The sequence below is a fragment of the Lycium ferocissimum genome, chromosome 10 (assembly GCF_029784015.1).
Source record: "Lycium ferocissimum isolate CSIRO_LF1 chromosome 10, AGI_CSIRO_Lferr_CH_V1, whole genome shotgun sequence".
In the NCBI taxonomy this organism is placed as follows: domain Eukaryota; kingdom Viridiplantae; phylum Streptophyta; class Magnoliopsida; order Solanales; family Solanaceae; genus Lycium; species Lycium ferocissimum.
Window position 1 is genome coordinate 28823002 of NC_081351.1, and position 20745 is coordinate 28843746.

The 20745-nt window shown below is 35.6% G+C and overlaps 1 non-coding gene across 1 annotated transcript; it reads right to left on the bottom strand.

Moving 5' to 3' along the window:
* Window positions 1-601: 601 nt before the first annotated feature.
* LOC132035603 (U2 spliceosomal RNA) lies at window positions 602-796 on the bottom strand. Its single transcript, XR_009409337.1, has one exon. It is a non-coding gene; the product is annotated as a U2 spliceosomal RNA (small nuclear RNA).
* Between the last annotated feature and the right edge of the window lie 19949 nt (window positions 797-20745).

Genomic DNA, 20745 nt, shown 5'->3' on the forward strand with positions numbered 1-20745 from the left:
GAAAGCTAATACTAAAACAATTCTCATAAGAAGCATTACATTAGACCATTTGGTTAGTATTGGACAAAAGATTAACGTACACCAGAAGTTCAACAGAAATAAAAAATTAAAGTAATAGTATTTTGGGCCACAAACATAAAGCCCAAAACTGATTTGGAATTAAAAAATGCAAACTCATCCCTGTCATCTCTTTTTTTTTTTTATCTCTGTATCTCCTTGAATCCAAACATCCAAAATCCTGGCAAGATGATAGTGAAACATTTCAAATTGCATTCAACCAATGTATTTTATTGCAAGAAAGCACACAGTTATGCTTTTTAATTTTTGGGTCCAAGGCATACAATTATTACTTAAAGTTCGATCTCAAGCTCAGAATCAATAAAAAGCATCATTGTATTATCTTACAACAACATACTATAAGTACGATAATATTAAAGGAAAAATAACTCAACTCTTCTAACAAATTAACCAACGTGTCAAGATAATTTCACTTTAACTTGAAACGAATACCAATTTTGTGGGGAAAAAAAAAGGGCAATAACAGAAATAGTCATATATTGGGCTGAAGGGGCAGAAGACCATAAAAATTGAACTAGATTTGGTGGGGTGCGCCAGGCCCATGCAGTAGTGCAACGCATGGGCGACACGTGAAGGCCCAGGTAGCAAGCTACCTTAATGGACCTTCCCCTTAAAAAATTGAGTTAATATCGTGTGAGCCGATAACCCACATATCAGATATTAAACTGATAAGAACAGATACTACACTTGATCTTAGCCAAAAGGCCGAGAAAGGTATGCTTTTTCACAATGACAGGCCTTTCCTTTTATAACACCTCTTTGCTGTCTACTTATTAGCTTCTTCCGGTGTGGGAATAAGTGAACTCCAGCAGCAAAATACTACTGTGTATAATCCACATTTCACGAACAAACTTAATTTCATATCTCAGACATGTAAAACTAAAGTATAAAATAACAACACAACGAAAGAACACTTGGTAAAGCAATGAAAATTTCGCAATGTACAAAAATGTTTTATATGTATTTCTTATAGGTAATTCTGTTTCTTCAGATACATCATTAGAACATCTTGGTTCTCAACAAATTTTCATAGTGACTAATTTATCAAGTAAGAAAGTAGAGTGAAACACACACCATAAGAACCTCTATTTTGGTAATATTATAGATTAAAATGTCATCAACGTAATTTGCCTCCATAAATGTTCATCAACATAATTTGCCTCCATAAATATTCTTTGTAAAAGGTGCTATATTCTAGAGTATTTTTTAAATTTTCATCACAATGTCCTCATTAGATTCCTAAGGTTGCCTTGCTTATTATTCTCCATGTAATCAAAATTTTCTATGTTAGAGGATGATCGTTGATGCCTCCATAGACTTATGGATTTAAGTTCATCAACAAAATTTGTATAATCCCTCACGAACAAACTTAATTTCATATCTCGTACATGTAAAACTAAGTATAAAATAATAAAACAACCAAAGAGCACTTAGTAAAGCAATGAAAACTCTGCAAAATGAAAACTTCGCAATGTACAATAATGTTTTATATATATTTCTTATAGGTAGTTCTGTTTCTTCAGATACATCGTTAGAACATCTTGGTTCTCGACAAATTTTCGTGGTAACTAATTAGTCACGCGCAACTAGAGTAAAAAAACACACCATAAGAACCTCTCTTTTGGTAATATTATAGGAACTTACAACATTTTAATGATTTTTTTATATCCACCATTAGGTGCGTTAAAAGGTGTGTGTAAAAGAATTAGAGAGGGCTAATGCAACTCATGATTAACTTTAGTTTTGAGGAAATGACTGTCATTATCTAAAATGTCATCAAACATAATTTGCCTCCATACATATTCTTTGCAAAAAGGTGCTATATTCTAGAGTATTGTTTAAATTTCATCATAGTGTCCTCATTAGATTCCTAAAGTTGCCTTGCAATTGTTATTCTCCATGGTAATCATATTTCTATGTTAGAGGATGATGGCTGATGCTTTGTGTCTCTGTTCTCGCACTGCTAGACTTATGGATTTAAGTTCTATCACTAACCGTAAATGAGGTTAAATAAACCTAGAATTTATGGCATTGTAATGGGATATTGGTCATATATTATATATATATATATATATATATATATATAAAACCAACACACAGCTCATTTAAATTGTGTCAACTCAATTAAATATATATATATATATATATATATATATATATGGCTGGTTGGATGTGCAATGAGGTGGCGCCCCCACACACACTAAGTGGAATAAGAATACACAGTGTCTAAATATATATATATATACACACACTATATATATATACACACACACACACCATATAGAAAAGCCATGCCATGGACGACCAAGGGCAAATCTGTAATTTTGCTCAATTATAAAAGTGCTTTATGAAAAGTAAGAACCAAACATATACTCCTATAAAATAAATATTGTGTCCTTGGACGTGGACCCCATACTCCGCCACCCGCAACTCTCCAATAATTTACATTGGGTCTCACATAGACAAATGGAGACGTGGGTCCCATATTATTAGCTTATTTACGTTTAACTAATCTCATACCTCCTTTCTTGCTTGTACCGAAATAATTTTGCTTTCCGTTAAAATTTTAGTCAATACCTCCGACATTAATCAATTTTGTAAATCATATAATAGTACTAAAATAGGATTGTTCACTAAATTTTTCAAATAGTAATTCTTCATTAAACAGAAAGTCAAATTTGTATTTGTCCATTTTAAACATTTGAAATTAATTAAAATATTTGAATAATGTAAGTTTGAAAGATGAAGAATGGGACGATCAAGGGCAAAAGGTAATTTCAGAACTAACATTTTGGTAGTTTCTATTGTTATTGTGCTTGAAAGTTGTTATACTAAAATGCTTTGTAGGTGTACGTTTTCCTCAATTGGACAAAAGACCCAGGTGCCAATTACTTTTCTTTGGAATTCTGTTGACACCTTGCAGCCTTTTCAATTTACTAATACCCACATGGCTATTTTAAACTCCTATATCTTTAGTTTTTGTTTTCCTCCTAAGTAATTTAAATTTCAACCAAAAACAAAATTTGTTCCTAATTTTACAAGGAAGATTTAAGTAACATTGAGATGGAAATCCAATCCAACAAACCAAATTACAAGCAACTCATTTACGAGAATGGCACACAACAACAACAACAATAAAAAAAACTACTAATTACCATGATAAATTTCAATTATTGATTCGAAAGATCGGCGTTTTAAAAAATCAAAATTAATTTAGGGATTGTGCGGAACAATTTTATTAATGCTATTACAAATTCTTCGTTACATAATTGTTTGATTACTTGTACACAGTGAGTTTTTATTTTTATTTTTTTTATAGTGAGTTTAATCATGAAATGTAAAAGGGAATAAAGGAATAATGTATAAGTTTATTTTCAATTTACCATTTGCTTAACTAAAAATAGCCCAATAATTCTACTAAAATCAACAAAGTAACTACATTTTTTTTATCTCAAGTCGTATTATTGTGTGGATTTCCATACAAATTTATTTGGATAAAAATGAGCAGCGGAATCAAGATTTCACTAAGCGGATTCAAAGTCAATATACGAAGATGTCAAAGAGATTCGACACCTACTACATATATTTACGAAAAATAATTTTAACCTTGAATATACAATATAATTTCCAGAAAGTGGATTCAAATAAAACCCCCTGTGCTCCGCTCATGAAGAAAACTATGATAGTATTTGAAAGGTAATATGCTTAGTGTCATACCCTATTTCAACCAGGGTCAAAATAGTTTACAACATCCCGGTAATTCCGGGGTTATTTAAAGTTAAGGAGTCGCCACCTAATTATTTATGGTGAATTAGGGCACCTAAGGTAATTAAAGTAGTTATTTAAAGTTGATTTGTTTTTAAAGTCTACGAAACCAAAAGATCTACGAGTAAGGGTTCAATTAACCTAGAGGAAGGTATTAGGCATCCTCTAAGTTCCATTAATAATGGTTAATCCGGCCAGACTTAGGTAAATTAATTAGGCTAAGTATAAGTGTAACATTTTAAGTGTTTAGAAAATAAGTATTGCTAAAATGGTAGAGGAGAATATCACAACGTTGTTAGAAATACGACTATAATAACCTGTATAAAAGAGTTTAATTATAAATTAAAGAGGCGGGGATATATTTGAAAATATCTCAAAAGCGGGGAAGACTTTAACTAATTTGTTTAAGAGTACGGGTAAGACGGGATTTTATCCTTCTCCTTTTGTTATGTTTATTAACTATGCCTAACTAAAAGTGTTCATAATAGATTCGAACTTGAAGAGTGATTGATAAAGTATACGTGGGTTCATACTTACGTTTTAATGATATTTCAAATTTTTATAAGATAATAAAGATAGGACGTACTTATTAATTCAAAATAGATGTTCACGACTTCGCATTTTAGTATCAATTATACAATATAGGTAATACCATAAGTACTATAAATAATTTTAGAAATAGGCAAAATAAGTAAACAAAAAACCTAGTGAAATTACTAACAGTTTTCCCTGGAGGTGACTATTTATCGCTCTACAATTACCTATACTAATTCTCTACAACTCATATAAACTAAGAGGGAAACATAAAGTATTAATCACACAAAGTAAGCCAAGAATACACAACAAAAGTGGAGATAGAAGGAAAAGAGAGCAAATGGGCCAGGCCATTTGGACTGCTGCTGCAGCCTGTTTGTTATTGGGCTTTGGCCCAGAAAATCCTTTTTAATTGCTGCAGGTTGTTTGGACAGAGGCTGATTCGAGAGAAGGATTTCGTTGGGCCTTGGCCCAACACCGAATGCAGAAGATGATGAGTCCCTTGGACTCATAGGCGATGTTCATGCATAAAAAAATGAAAAGGAAAAGGATTAGTACGCAATCCACAAATAAGGCGAAACATGCATAATCAAATTCAAGAGGAAGAACGAGATCAATGTCTATGTTCGATTAACCATGGACACAACTTCAAACAATAAGAGAAAAGGTGGATAATAACCGATTAAGGCTATAAATACGGTCAAAATTAGTCACCAGGAATGAAAAGCAAGATCAAATGAAAACACACCACAATTTAGGAAAACAAACATACGTACGGATAGAATAGACATTATGATAAAGTCAAGACAAGATGATATTTTAGTAGTTGATTGTCATTAATTTCTACCGAAAAATATCGAAAGGGTTGAAAGATGCTCTTACTTACGCTAAAAGAAGACAATCACGAATCTAAAGACACTTATATATATAATAACATGATAAGTGGGAATTATTCTTGTTAAGCTAACTCGTGAGAATGAAATAAAATGGATGGTCGGATGCCGAGTTTGTCTTTTGACTCCAAATTATCACGACAACGATCATACAATTTTTCAAAAAAAAATGTTAAGGACCTCGTAAACACGAACAAAGAATTACCACATTTCGTTAAGCGAAAATTCCGAATACTACGACGAAGAGGGGCAGGACAGTGGCATACTTACTAAATGGGACAATCCTAACCAAACCAGGAATATGCGATCAAGTACTATAATGACAAGAGGACGAACTAATTTGAACCAGGAAAGGAAAACAAAATATGATAGTAGCTGCAATTTCTTTGAACGAGAGAAGACATTTTGTGGCACGGGTATTTCGCTACTTAGGCAACACGGGCTAACACAGCAGAACATAAGGATATTTATGGTCTATAAAATTATTACCGACTTAGAATTCAGTTGCGAACTGTAAATCAGTTATACGTGACAACAAATCCATATAGTACCTCAAGCTACTAGTGATCTCTTCCAAGGTTATTAAGGCATAACTAGGTTTAGATTAACACCAATTTCGAGTGGGAGCGGACTTTATTTGCCAATAGAAGCCACTACGAACTCTAGATGCCAAATACGCAAAAGAAGAGCAAGGATAGGCAGAATTGAACTAAAACAGATCTCTATTCAACTCTAAGCAAAGTTATACTTTCGACTAAATTCTATTTAGATGAGATAAAGTCCCAATACGCGATTGTTAGTGAAAACTAAATACATGATATGGATTTCGAAATTTGAATAAAATCAACAACAAAATGGACATGTTATACGAATATTTCGTTAGACCTAAACTTAAAGTGGGTGACGATTAAACTCAATACAAGATATACGCAACTTGGAACGGATAGAACAAAAGAAAGAAAGTATCAACCTATTCTGATCACATACACAATATACCTAAGATATACACCACGGTGTGCATATCAGATGTATACCGAATGTATATCTTCTTCCCACTTTGATAACCTACTGTATATCCTATGTATATTCGACTTTAAAATGATTTCTAAATTAGGAATTTAACTTAATCCCAAACATCCAAGCTACAAGACATCTCTTCCAAATTCATTTTAATAGACATTAATCTATTCTAACAGCTCCCAATCATCAAAACGAATAACGCGACGACGAAGAAACTACATAATAACAATTAAAAAAAAAGCTGAAATTTTATCTAAAACTGAAAACCAAATACTGAAAGTAATAAATGCGTCAAAATTTACCTTGTTTGTGTGCGATGAACTGGGACGGGGGTCACGAATCTAGGCTCGAACCCGACGAACTCGAACTCGAACGAAGTCTTTCGAATCGAAATTCAATATAAAATGTTAAGATGAATACTAAATTTGAAAAGGTAAATTCCGTTGTCTCCGGAATTTCCAATGCGAGTCAGGATTCGGACCAGATTAAAAGGAAACTCAAGACTTTGATAGAAAAAAAAAATACTCCTCCCCCCTTCGGCAGAGCACTAGCAAGGTATTTATAGGTGGAGTCTAGGGTTTTGTTTTAAGTTGGGCGGGATGTTGAACTCGAATTCAAAGGCGAGTCAACAATTATGTTCCAAAATCGAACGTTGGGCTTCAAATCACGTGATCAACTCGGACCTTGCTCAAAATGGTTTGACTTTTTTCGATTTTTGAAGATTAACGTGTCTTGGAGCGAAAAGGGGGAAAGTCTCCTCTCGTCAACGATAGATGCGGCGACAAACGGACAAGTTTTGTGAGAAAATGGAAGGCGAAGGTCTGATGTTGAAAAAAGGGGCCGAGATTTCGCGGAAATGGAGAGAGAAAGAGAGGAGAGCCGATTGACGGAAAAAAGAGAGACTGCATGCCATGGTTGAAAGTGGTCTCACTCTTTCTTTGATAATGGAGAGGAAAGATGACGACGAGGACGAGAGGAGAGAAGAGTGAGCGGGTAAAAGAGAGAGAGGAGAGAGGAGGCTGTTACCGAAAGGATAAGGAGAAAGGGATTAGGGATTAAATTGAATAAAAACGATAATGGGCTGGGTCGGGTAGTTTAGGAGTCTGGTCCATTAAGGATAATGGGCTATGTGTTTTGGGCATATTAGTTGGCTGAAAATTGTTGGCCTTTCTTTTCAATTTTAATTTTTTTTTTTGGGCTTTTAATTTAATATCTAGTACAATGTATATTATGTGAAGGTAAATAGTAATTAGTATGTAAAAAATAAAGGATTTAATAAAGTAAAATTAATTTACGAGTACAAATCTTAAAAGTGAAGCGATGACGAATCATTTAAAATTTGTGATAAAGTAACGAAATAATGTTAATAGAAAAATAGTGAATGAAAGTAATAATATTAATAGTAGTAAAAAATAGAAGAGAAAAATAAAATATTTAGATTTAATTAATTTAAAAGCCCAAGGAAGTAAATTGGAATAAAGGAGGGACAAAATTGGGTGTCAACAGATGCCCCTCTTCGACCGGAGACGATGTAAGAGTTTTCGGGCGAAGAAGTTGACGAAGTAGCCGATTTTGTTCCGACCAACAAGTATGACTTGGAAGAACTTGAGAAATACGATTTAGGAGAAATGGTGAAAAATATTATGGGATGAAAAGAATTATGGCCGAACCCAATCTCGAGTCGCCTACATGTCTCGGGTTTTGTTGAAAATTAAGCGGTATGAAGTTCGAAAGAAGCGGGTTGATACTGACGCTACGCTTTTGCCCCAGTGTTGAATTATGGTGAGACTGGGATATAGGAAGGGATACAAGATTATGAAAGGAGTTGCTTGAGTAGAGTTTTAGCGGTGGATATGAAAGAAAGATTATCCTACGTAGCATGTGTTTGTGGACGTAGGCGAAGTTGAGTTCGAGAGTAGATCCGTGACCCTTGCTTATGAGTTTGATACTCCTCTTCAGCAAATTTGTCCCAGTTCACTGCGTAAGATAAAGTTCCACGTTGCGCTGTGTCTCTGTAAGTTGTACTTTCTGTCAAAGACTGAAATTCATGTCAAAATTAGTAATAAAGTGGAAAGTGTAAAATTATAAAGAATGTAACATGATAGTAAATATGAGTGTGAGAATGAGGATGAAGCCGTGTGGCTTATAATGAAGCGGTGTGGCTAAATGTTGTCTCTGGTTGTCTTCAGGGACTTGAATGAATGCACGATGTTTATCTTTGAATATCTCCAGTTGTATTTGAAGACTTTAATGATAATAAGGCCTCGGTACATCTTCGGGACTCGATGATATCTCTCGGTTGTCTTGAGCCTTGATGATAATGTGAATGATTCAAGATAAAGTTGTTAAAGTTGGTAAGTGAATGATAAAGTAGAGAGTAAGGTCATAGCGTGGCCGTCGGCTTATGCATGTTCGTAAAAGTAGTGTATGTGTGAATGATGCCGGTTGTCTTTGGAGACTTGATGATGATCCCTCCGGTTGTCTTCGGAGACTTAATGTTGATTCATGTGTAAAGTTTGTGTAGCCGAATGATCCCGGTTGTCTTTGGAGACTTGATGATGATCTCTCCGGTTGTCTTCGGAGACTTAATGTTGATTCCTGCAAAATTCAGGGTAAAGTGGTTAAAATAGGTAAAGTGAATGATAAAGTAGAGAGTAAAGTTATAGTGTAGCCGTTCGGGGCTTAAAGTGGTTAAAGTAGGTAAAGTGAATGATAAAGTAGAGAGAAAGTTATAGTCTTCGGTGACTTAATGATGATCCTACGGTTGTGTTCGGAGACTTAATGATTCCTCCGGTTGTCTTCGGAGACTTGATGTTGCTTCCTGCAAAGTTCAGAGTAAAGTGGTTAAAGTAGGTAAAGTAAATGATAAGAATGTAGATTCCTGTAAAAGAGAAAAGTGATAATATAGAGGGTTTGGATAAGATGATGTTGACGGTATCGTGATAAGCCAAACAGCGACACGTAATCCTGATTTAATTCATCTTCAATCTCGGTAACCTACAAAACAGGTATAATTGTTAATAAAGTCATAGAGTTATTGTAATAAAGAATGAAAGTAGAGATAAAGTTGGAAATAAAGCCGTTTGGCTTTTAAAGCGAGGCTTCTCGGCCATGATTGATGGACTTGGATTCGTTGATCTCGCGATTTTAGGTTCCTGCACTCAAAGAAAAATTCTTAGTTTGGGAGGGGGAAGTTGATTCGTGTTGACTCGAAGCTTGACGTTGTTGGCACTCCATTTGTCTCGTTTGTTTGGATCTTGTGATCTCCGTTCAAGCCTCGGTAGATGAACAGTAGCGAAACAATTGAAAGAAAGTATTTCATTTGAAAGGTAGGTATGTAAGTATATGTATAAGGAAACGTAACTATATGTATATAAGTTGTAAAATACCTATCTGCAAATGGATGTATGTAAGGAAAAATATATATGTAAATATATATATATAAGTTGTAAAATATTTCTGCCAACTTCGGATCGTGACACAATTAATAAGTCATTTGTCTATACTATTTCCTGGTAGCCTTAATCTTGTCGATGTCTAACTCATTTCTTGTCTAATCTTTCAAAATATGCCCCAGTTTGATTCAAAAGGGTGTACTAAACTTATATTGTGGTGTGACCGAACCTTATATAGGTTGCCTACGTATCCTGCCAAAGGAATCAGGTCAGAACGTAGTTCGTAGGACACGTGGAAACGGTGTGAAATTTTTTAATAAAAGGACCGAACCCGATGTGGATTGCCTACGTATCCCACCGAGGAATCGGCGTAGTTCGTTAAAAAATGGTAAAAGTTTTGTTGGCTTTTATCAAATGTGACTCGTATATTGATAGTCTACGAATCCGCCGAGGGAATCAGGCCATGTATACTTATTCTTAGGCAATAAGGATTTTTGGATCTTTCGTTGTAATGCAACCGAACCCTATGTGGGCTGCCTACGTATCCCACCACGGGAATCAGGTCAGCGTAGTTCGTACGGTGTATTAAGGAAAGGTTGCAACTAGGTTGTCTAACCTAATGTCGTACTTTGATTCTAGCTTGATAGTTAGCTTTCAGGCTTACGTCATCACCTATTGGGTATTTGCTTTCTTCCAAATGAAATCTCGTCTTCTAATTTCTTGTTATTCCCTCGAGGCGTATGTTGTCTATTCGTTTACATCACAATCATAGAGTTGGCAGATTTGATAAATAAAGTAGGAAATAATAATAGATGATTAAGGAAAATCGAAATGCATTCATAGTTTTTGCAATTTAAGCTTCCAAAAAGATGAGGCAAAACAACAAAAGTTTTAGTGGCACAATTTAAGCCTCGATTTTAAAATTGTGCTATCTCAAAAATTCACTATAGTTCAATCTACTAAGACTCTAGAGAACCGGGGGACGGAGTACAAGTCCAATTCTTCAAAGTCTCTCCTGGTTCGGCACCCTGAATGGTCGGTGTCTCGGCGTTGTAAGCAGTTGTAGTAGCAATCTTTGTCGGTGCTTGTTTTTGGATTGTTCCCACGGGAGCGACAAAGGTTGATGGCATGACGGCTTTCACATCTCCAACTTCCTCAACAGTGATCATGTTCACGTTGGCATTTTCAAGGAGCAGTGCAGTAGGTTGTTGTCCACGTTGGCCGAGCTCCGTAAGTTGGATCGCTCCTTCTTTGATTAAGGCTTCAATTTTGTTTTTTGAGGCGTGGCAATCCTCGGTGTCGTGCCCGGTAACTCAGGAATGATATGCACGACGTTTAGAACCATCAAACCATCTTGGAATGGGATCGGGAATTTTCCCCGATCGGTTGTATCACGCTTCTTTACTTTAAATCTTTCGAATAATTGAGCCAAGGGTTCGGCGAACCGAGTGTAATTACGGGTGTTTTGGTGTCGGTGTTTGGACGAGTTTTGGGTGCGGTGTGTGGTCGATTTTGGTAAGTAGGAGCTTGAACGGTCGATATGGACGTGGGTTTTGATGTGGAGGTGCTCGGGGTTGGTAGTAATTTGCTTGGGTATTGTAGACGAGGGTAAGGAGGTAGTGGAGTTTGGTAAGGTTCAATGTAATGGTAAGGGTAGAAAGGCGGTTGCGGATGGTTAAAGTATGTGGTGGCTTGGCTTGGCTTATGTCCTTGGACATTCATGGCGCAACGACATCTTCTTCTTCTTTTTTATTTGATAGAACCCGAGATTGAATGGCTTTGTTTACGACTTGCAAAGCGTAAGATCTGAATTTTTCCAGATTTGATTCCTTCTTCCAAGGCTTCTCCCATTCGGACAACACGAACTTTTGTCCCATCATACTATCATTTCTCATAAAATATGCCGACCGCATTCGATAAGAAAGGTAGCGGTCATTTCTCTGTCATTCATCGGGGGTTGAACCCCTGGTACGCTTCGACCTCCAACGCAGTGCATACTCACGGAACGACTCAGTGGACTTCTTGGTTAACTTAGTCATATAGACTCTGTCTGGTGTAATGTCAGTGTTGAAACTGAATCGGTCCATAAAGTCTTGGGCCATGTCGCTCCAACCATGCCATTTACGAACGTCCTGTTGTGTGTACCAATTAAGGGCCTCACCAGATAAGCTCCTGATGAATAGCTTCATCCTTATGTTACGTCTCTACCTACTCCAACCGGTTTGTCGCGGTAAGCCCTTAAGTGTGTGTGAGGATCGCCGGTTCCATGAAAGTATCAAACTTTGGCGGTTTGTAGCCCGGGTAGGTCAACATCGGTACAGACGCACGGATCCTCGTATTCTACACTCTTAGTTCTTCTAGCAACTTGCCGGGTTTCTCATTGCTTCTTTGAGGACCGTGGATCTCTTTTAGCAACATATCACGCTACTTCGTTTTTGCCTCTTTCTCCATTTCCTCGTATTGATCTACTTGGATGGAGACTTTGGCCGTTCGGGGTTGGTGTATGCTTGTGTTTCCGCGCATATCTGGGAGGAACATAATGTGTGTTAGGAGTGGCAAAATGTGCCCCTTGTATATCTTTGGGTTGGATAAGTTTGGACAGTAGGAGTGTTTTGGACTGGTGGTGGTGTGTTGTAAATGGTGTTTGTAGGTAGTTGGTTTGGTGGGTTTGGAGGAGTAGTGGTAGGTGGCGGATTAGTGTTGGTGGGTAATGGAATATAGGGAGTGTGAATTTGTGATTGATTTGGTGGGTTGACGGGTGGTGGATTAGGAGTAGCGTAGGTATTGTAAGTAGGTGGTTGATTTTGCGGAGTAGTATAGACGGAGGATGGATTTGGTGGAGGAAAGTTGTTGTTGGCAGGTGCAGTATTTTGTGGAGGGAAATGTTCAGGGACTGGGGATTCAAGTGATGGAAAACGGGGTGGATTTGGCGCGACCGTTCTGGGTTCAGAAGGTGGACTTGGGAGTGTGATGGATAAGTTGGTCAGGTCCCTAACCCGATTTAGTTCGCTACGTAGGTCCTCAATTTCTTGAGTCAGGCGGGCGATATGTTCGTCATGTTGCATAGTATTTCTATGTTCAGACGTCTCGGGAGGATCGCTAGAGATCACAATGTTTTCTAAACCAGTTGAAACGGATGCGGCTGGATCAGTCATGATAATTTCCTTTCCTTGCACAACCCAGGTACGTCGAGGTAGTGATGATGTTTTTGACCTTGTGCGGTAAGGATGGTCGGCCAGCTCGAGTGTCAACACGAATCAACTCTTTTGGGAATAATAAAAAATAAAGAAACACAATAATGCAAATGATGTCAGTCTAGGTAAAGTCATGAACACGTAAAGTCAAGTAAGTCATGTAACAAATAATTCATCAAATAAAATCAAACAAGTTGTCAAACAAGTATATATCAACAATAACGCGTCCTAATACGCATGTGACCTTTTTGTGCCGAGGTAGGCCTAACGTTTGTTTGAAGGGTAAAGTGTGCCATAATACGTCATTCCATTGCTTTTGATTAATTAAACAAATTCTATTTCCCAAAATAAAGTACAAAATGTAATATTTATTACATATTAAATGAATACAACATAAAGTATTTCCTAATACAATTTTCTACGTCTAAATGTACAGCTCCATTTCGTGATGTCATTTGGTCTTCGGCATTTGTTGAACTCCAATGCGGATCCACTGCCATAGAAATGTTAGTTGTTCCCTCCCTCCTAAAGTTTAATTAATTAAAGCAAATAGTCAATATTTAGGCACGCTTACCCTTCAAACATGCACATAAAATATGATTTGTGTCACTTGGGGTCGTGGACCCACTTGGACGTTTGGGTAAAAGTCATCTAATGGATTTAATACACCAAGGGTATTAAACCTCCTAGGTCATGAAATGTATGCCCCTAATAACGGGTGTTGGTTTAGCTCTATCTTAGGGCCGACTAAGAGTTGGCTTCCTATGACACAAGGTTCCCCCGGACAACTTGGGAGTGGAAAGTCCGTGGTCGCGATCGCACCGCCGATCGACTAAATCCACAAGATCAATCCGACTAAAAAGGTTTTTTAGTAGTGCACGCCGCAAACCGCGAAACCGTTTTAAGTGTGTGAATTTGTGTGAATTTTCCGGATTTGGGAGGAAGATGATACGGAATGACGGTTTATCAAAGCAAGAACATTCAAACGATTTATATCAAACGCAATTAATAGCATGTGAAAACGGTCAATCAATAAAGTAACAAACAAACACACAAAGCCTATTTAACTAAGTACGTATGGTTAGAACCTAGGTAAATCCCAATGAGTCGCTAAGTCGTCATACCCTATTTTAACCAGGGTCAAAATAGTTTACAACATCCCGGTAATTCCGGGGTTAATTAAAGTACAGGAGTCGCCACCTAATTAATTGTGGTGAATTAGAACACCTAAGGTTAATTAAAGTAATTATCTAAAGTTTAAAAGTCTGCGAAACTGAAGATTCTAGGTAAGGGTTCAACTAACTTAAAGGGAAGGTATTAGGCATCCTCTAAGTTCCATAAAAATGGTTAATCCGACCGGACTTAAAATTAATTAGGCTAAGTGTATATATAGTGTTATAAAAAAGAAAATAGCTTTATAAGCATTGCCAAAGTGATAAATAAAATATGATAATGTTATTTAAAATAAAACTTGTAGAAAATATAATAATTTACATATAAGTAATAGCTTTTGAGATGAGATTTTAGTAGTTTTGAACTTCGGATAAAATTATGTCATATGGATATTTGACATAGAAAATCTAAACTTACCTTTATAAATAGGATACTAAAGAAGTGAGTTTCTTTCTCTTTCTTTATTTAACCAATTTCAGCTAAAAATATGTATAATTGGGTAAATCTAAAATGTTTATAAATATACAATCGGAGTCATATTTTATGTTAGTGAGGTTTTGAAGCCGAAGTTGGTCGAATGAAATTAATAGTTTCTAGATTAAACAAATGACTCAAAGACAATGATTATTTAACTTTGTAAACATATGACGTTTTGAAATAAATAAGATTAAGTCTTGAGGACAAACCACACTCCGATTAAAGAAACTCCTAAGTGATGAAAATAAACCTTCTAATGTTAATTTGAAGAAAGATCCTACATAATCAAGCAAAGTAGAGCCATTAACAACTAATAACCCACCACAAATAAAATAGCAATCACACCTACAAATAAGCAATATCAGCGGATAAAAAAGGGAATGAAAATAAAAATATTCGGACTCGGTAGAAAAGTGAAGCCTCGGTGGTTCGCCATTTTGGCTAACCACTCTCGTTGTTTTTCTGTTCGGATGAGTGTCGCAAGAATAGGAATGCACACACAAAGTCTGAATGTCACGGAATCTCAAAGTGAGATTGTTCAGATAATGAGTCTTTGGGGAGACTCCATTTCGCTCCGAGGTGTACATGTAAAAAGAAAGGATAAAGATTAGTACAAAATTCAAAGAAAACACAGCAACTAAATGAAGCGTCAAGATAGCATTTTTCAGAACCTCAAGAACGAGTCAGATTGTGATAAAAAAAAGTGACGGTCGCCAGCAGTTTAGAAGCGACGAGAATCAAACATGCTCGTGAAATGATAAATCTAAGAATGCAGTGGTGTTTCTCTGGGAATAGCAACTACTACAGACACATAGACAGAGTAAGATAGTATGAGTGATTTTGTCTCTTATCATACATGCAAACAACGGTTGCCAAAGTATAAAATGCTAAAAAAAACTACTTGCTAATTTCGGTATTCAACAATAACTATGGAAGAAAGATACCGCAAGAATTAAATTATGACTTGGTTTTCATCAATATTTGCGACATTTCCATTTCCAGTTTTCCAGCAATCACAAAAAGGTACCCTTAAGAAACAACAGACACAGGCTCTTTATACAAATGAGTATACGCATGCAGGCGAGAATCCATTCTACATGCCCTCATTTCATCATTTATTAACTAGTTGAACAAATAGCTCCTTACGTTTACCTATAGTATGGTGCTTACCTAAAATTACTAACAAGGAAATCTGTTGGGAGTATGAGATATTATGATAATTGCTTTCAAGCACAAAGACCAGATAAGGGCATGATATGGTCATATAGACACTAACCAAACCCTGAGAAAGGTTAGACATGACCACTTGACCGATGAGCCACAGAAAACAGAATCAAGTACCAGTCCAACGCAATAGTAACAAAGGCATACCCGATATTCAGAACTAGAGAGCTACAACAAAGAAAGAACGTAGACCTTATCGTATCATTTAGAAAGGGTTCATAGTTAACCAGGTTTGATTCACATAGCGAAACTCAAATCAGCATACAGATACTTGTTTGGCAAACTTATGAGCATTTGAGATTAAGACCTTAGTTATATTAGACGAAACTTCTAATTAACCATGAAGGCAGATATACAACATGCTAACTTTATGCAAAGCAGCTCAAAACAGTTTCTAGGCCCAATTAAATAGAAACAGGTTCTAATAGTCATGCTAAAGCCTTTCAATGCTACTTCCAGTTTAGTTTACATATAAGGATCCCATATAACCAGTTTAAACTCTCTATCTTACCATTTATTTTGGACTTAAATTATTCCGGAATCATTCAATGATGAACTAGTGCAATATTCTGAACTAATCAAATATCCATGAGTTTTAAAAGCATACAGATGGCAAGATTGAACTAGTGATGACATTTAAACAACTGTAGCCTTCAAACCAACATTTCTTAAGTCATATCCCTTTATATTTGACTAAACCCCAATTCGTATATATTCAGCTAGTGACATTAGCATTTGAAGGAAAAACATGGTGTTCTGCTTTATCCCTTTAAACACGACATTCATACCAGCAATTAGACTTAAACAGACCCAACTGATTAGTCTAAGCACAAACCAGGTGCTTGATACCTACTAACCAACTGAAAACCAAACCAATTCATAGATACATGCTAGACTAATTAGACGAAACAAGAATGACAAACATATGACTCTATCTGGGAATTTAATCTAAAACATCAAAATATGCAAACACATGCTGGAACAAGATTACACAGCAATAACAAACATAACACATGCTGATATCTACACCAATCTAACAACAACAGTAAACACAAATTTGAGTGAAATGGTGAAAACAAGGCATCATAACATGATTTTCTATCTTTGATGGGAATTCCAACGGGACAATAAATCGAAATAGCGTTGGATTTCACTGTTTGTCAGGCGACAAGGTAATGCCGACGATCTCGGATCTACGCTCAAATTCGAACGAACCCGAACCCGATTAAAGTAACTAAGGTTTTAAATCGGAAAGTAAAAATAGAGTAATATGTGACTGTTGTTTTTAGAGTGAGGGTATCCCTTTGTGTTCCTCTCCCCCTTCGGCTGAGAGCTTAAAGGTGTATTTATAGGTGACAGAGGCTAGGGTTTTTGTTTTGAACCTCGAGATTTTAGCTCCAAAACAAAGTTGAAATAGCCGTTTGAATCAACATGTGAACGAACCTTTTCTCAGATCTCTGAAAAAAAGTTTTCTTGGCTTCTTGTGATATATCTGTTGGAGATTAGTCTCTATCTCTTACCAATTGATTTTCAGAAAAGTATTTTGTCTCGTTGTGTTGACACAATCGTTGAAAATAGGAGGGAAATGAGACTTGTATGGAAATGGCAAACACGATACCGCCATGGAAATTTGAAAGAAATTGAAACTTTGTCCAAAACAAGAAAGAGATGAGAGAGGAGGAGGAAAGGGAAAAGTGTTGCACGAGAATGGGTCATGGTGCGTCTGCCATGGTTGAAAGGTGATTAGGTTTTTAGCTAAAATGGAAGAGATGAGAGAGAGAAGCGTATGAGAGAGATGAGAAGAGAGAGGGAGGCGGCTGGAGATATTAGGTTTAGGGAAATAAAAAAAATGGGCCGGGTCGGGTGATGTGGTGCGGGTCGACCGGATAGAAGGATTATTTGGGCTGGTTGGATTAGTTAAAAATAGTGGTAATGGGTTGGTCCGTTTGGGCCATTAATTGGCAGAAAAATGTTGATCTTTTCTCCGCTATTTAATTATTCTTGGGCTTCTAATTTAGCAACTAGTACAATATATATACTATGATAATTAGTGATTAATATGTGGAAAGTAAAGGGTTTAATAAAGTAAAATTAATTTAACGAGTACAAATCCCAAAATGAAACGACGACGAACTATTTAAAATTTGTGATGAAGTAATGAAAGTAACGAGGTTAACAGTAATAAAAATAGTAGTGAAAATAAAGTATTTAGCTCGTTAAAAAGCCCAAGAAAATAAATTGGAATAACGGAGGGACAAAATTGGGTGTCAACACTTAGTATAAAGATGAGTTAATTATTTAATTTGGAGCATGGAACTTGGATTTATAACTTCGAGTTTCTACAATAGAACTAATACTCACTAGATACAACTAATGTAACATTTTTGATGAAGATGAAAATTAATTATTATTCTATAAAAATCTCTTTATTCTATTTTGTTTTAATTGCTTAGTAAACAAAACTTTTTTTTGTTTGTTTTAATACTACTTAGGATGGTCCATTCGGTCCCAAAACGGGATTTTACACATAAAAACAATACTCATTAACTGATGAAGTATATACGATTTTTAAAAATTGTCTTTCCAAGCAAATTTGCATTTATTAAGAAAGCTATAGAATAACTTAACCAAATACCTTTAAATTAATGTTATTGACTTGTTTCTTAATGAATGCGATAGAGTTAAAGACATTCTTTTTTTAACTGAAGGTAATACATTTTTTTGTGCGGATTGCCCTTCTTTTGGGGTGATCTTTAACTTTTGCCCCTCAAATTGGTTGTCTTTAATTTTTGCCCTTCGCCTAATACCCCAAGGTTCTGAGTTCGAACCCTAGCTCAGTAAAAAAATAAAAAAAAATCACAACGCAGAGGTTTGGATTCACAAGGCAGAATTTTACCTTCAAAACTCTACCTTAAGATAGAGTTTGAAACTCTGATGCTGGGGCAAATGTTGTGCAGATATGTGAGTGGTATTTCATTTTGATAGTGTTCTTCTCCAATTTGGACTTACTTTAGGTGATTTTGCTGAGTAACTTTTTGATCTGCTTGCATAGGCTGAGAGATGAGAATAGACACATTATTAAGAACACTCAAGTAATGTTTCAGATTTTTAAGGCAGAATTTTGAAGGCAAGGCATAGTTTGTCTAAAACTCTACCTGAAGCATGCAAAACTCTGCCTAGCGACTTCTTTTTAAAAAAAAATAATAATTTTGGATTGAGTGGGGGTTCGAACCCAAAACCAAGAGGTTCTAACAAAGGGCAAAAATTAAAGACCACCAATTTAATAGGTAAAAATTAAAGACACCCAAAATAAGGGCATTCTTGCGAATTGCCCAAGGTAACATACAACATAAAATGTTCAGTCTGTAAGGCACGGGCCAATGACATCTAGTACTTGAAAGAAATGTCAATCTTCCCGCTTTTTCAAATAATAAAACCGTAAAATAGAAAAGACGAATACGAGTCAAACCTTCTATAGTGGCAGCGTTTGTCCGGAAATTTCATGGCTGCTATAGTGAGGTGCTATTATGCATGTATACTAGCATTCGATATTTAGATCTCATTTAGCTGTTATAAACAAAAGTACGCAAACAATTAACTTTTTATACTTTTTATGTTATAAACGAAAACAATATACTTGTAAATTTTAAAATCTCAATTGATTTTCATATCTCATAAATCAAAAATTGAAAAGGCTAATAAATTAGTACTAAAATCCATAACTAGTTGTACCACGCAGATAAAGAATTAAAATCTATGGAACATATGCATTATAAATTAATTGAGAATTTAAATATTTCAAGTTTGACGTAAGAACTCTACAATTGTAGGCTGTTTCCTAAATTCTAGTCTCTTAGTGATAATATAACGCTTAAACTGACAAAGAGTTTTGTCCAAACTTTCAGTAAAGGAAAATTTAATAGCTTTCCCTTGAAGGGTATCTAAGTACTTAACAGCTGACTCTTCTATCTCCAAGTTGCAGTAGGTTGAGGCTCTTCATCGACACTTTTGTTGTCACATAATATATTTCTTACAAAATATTATTGCACGCTATTTGAGTATGGCTGTTATAGAGAGGTAATTTTACAAAAGAGTTATTTTACAATGGATGTCATTCCGTTATAAACGTAATCTTGTTATAGAGAAGTAAAATATAACATAAAAAATCGGTTTCGAAGAAAATCAGACCGTTATAGTGAAATGCTGTTATAACGAATAGCAATTATAAAGAGGTTTGACTGTATTTAACAAAGTTTTCATCTTTAATTGAGTAGTTTTTCTAGGAAATATTTTCAACCTAGGCAGCAAGGAACTTCGAAGGTTTCACGTTTAATATTCGAAGTTCCACGTTTAATATTTTGAGGAGTAAGTTTGGAATTTCCTTTTTACATAAATTCTTATTACACATTAGCACTTGTATAACTCCAATTACAATGAAATAAGTCAAGTTTATCCTTCACTTTTTTTTTTTTCTTCCTTAACGAGGATAATTCGATAGATCTTGAGAATAATAAATCATTTAATCTCTGTGGTTTGATCTCAAAATTACTGATTCAAAATATAAATAATTCAAAAGACCCTTCCCTGAAGTAAAAGAGAAAAAAGGTACTCATTTTAATATCCCTCTGTCCCAAAAAGATTGTCCTCCTTTCCTTTTTAGTCTGTCCCAAAAAGATTGTCCCCTTCTATATTTAAACAATTTAACTTTATGAGATGATTTACATACCACACAAATATCTCAGGCTTGTTTTGGATCACACATTTCAAAAGTCTTCTTCCTTTATTTCTTAAACTTTGTGTCAAGTCAAAAGAGGACAATCTTTTCGGGACGGAGGTTGTAATGGTTTTCATAGCACAACACTCGAGGAGTCAGTATCAGGCCTATCCAAAAAAGAAATTGAAACATATTCCAGTAATCTATAATTATAAACAAAACATCGCCGCATTAGCAAAACAAATTTTGATACAAAATCACACATAATCTAATACAAT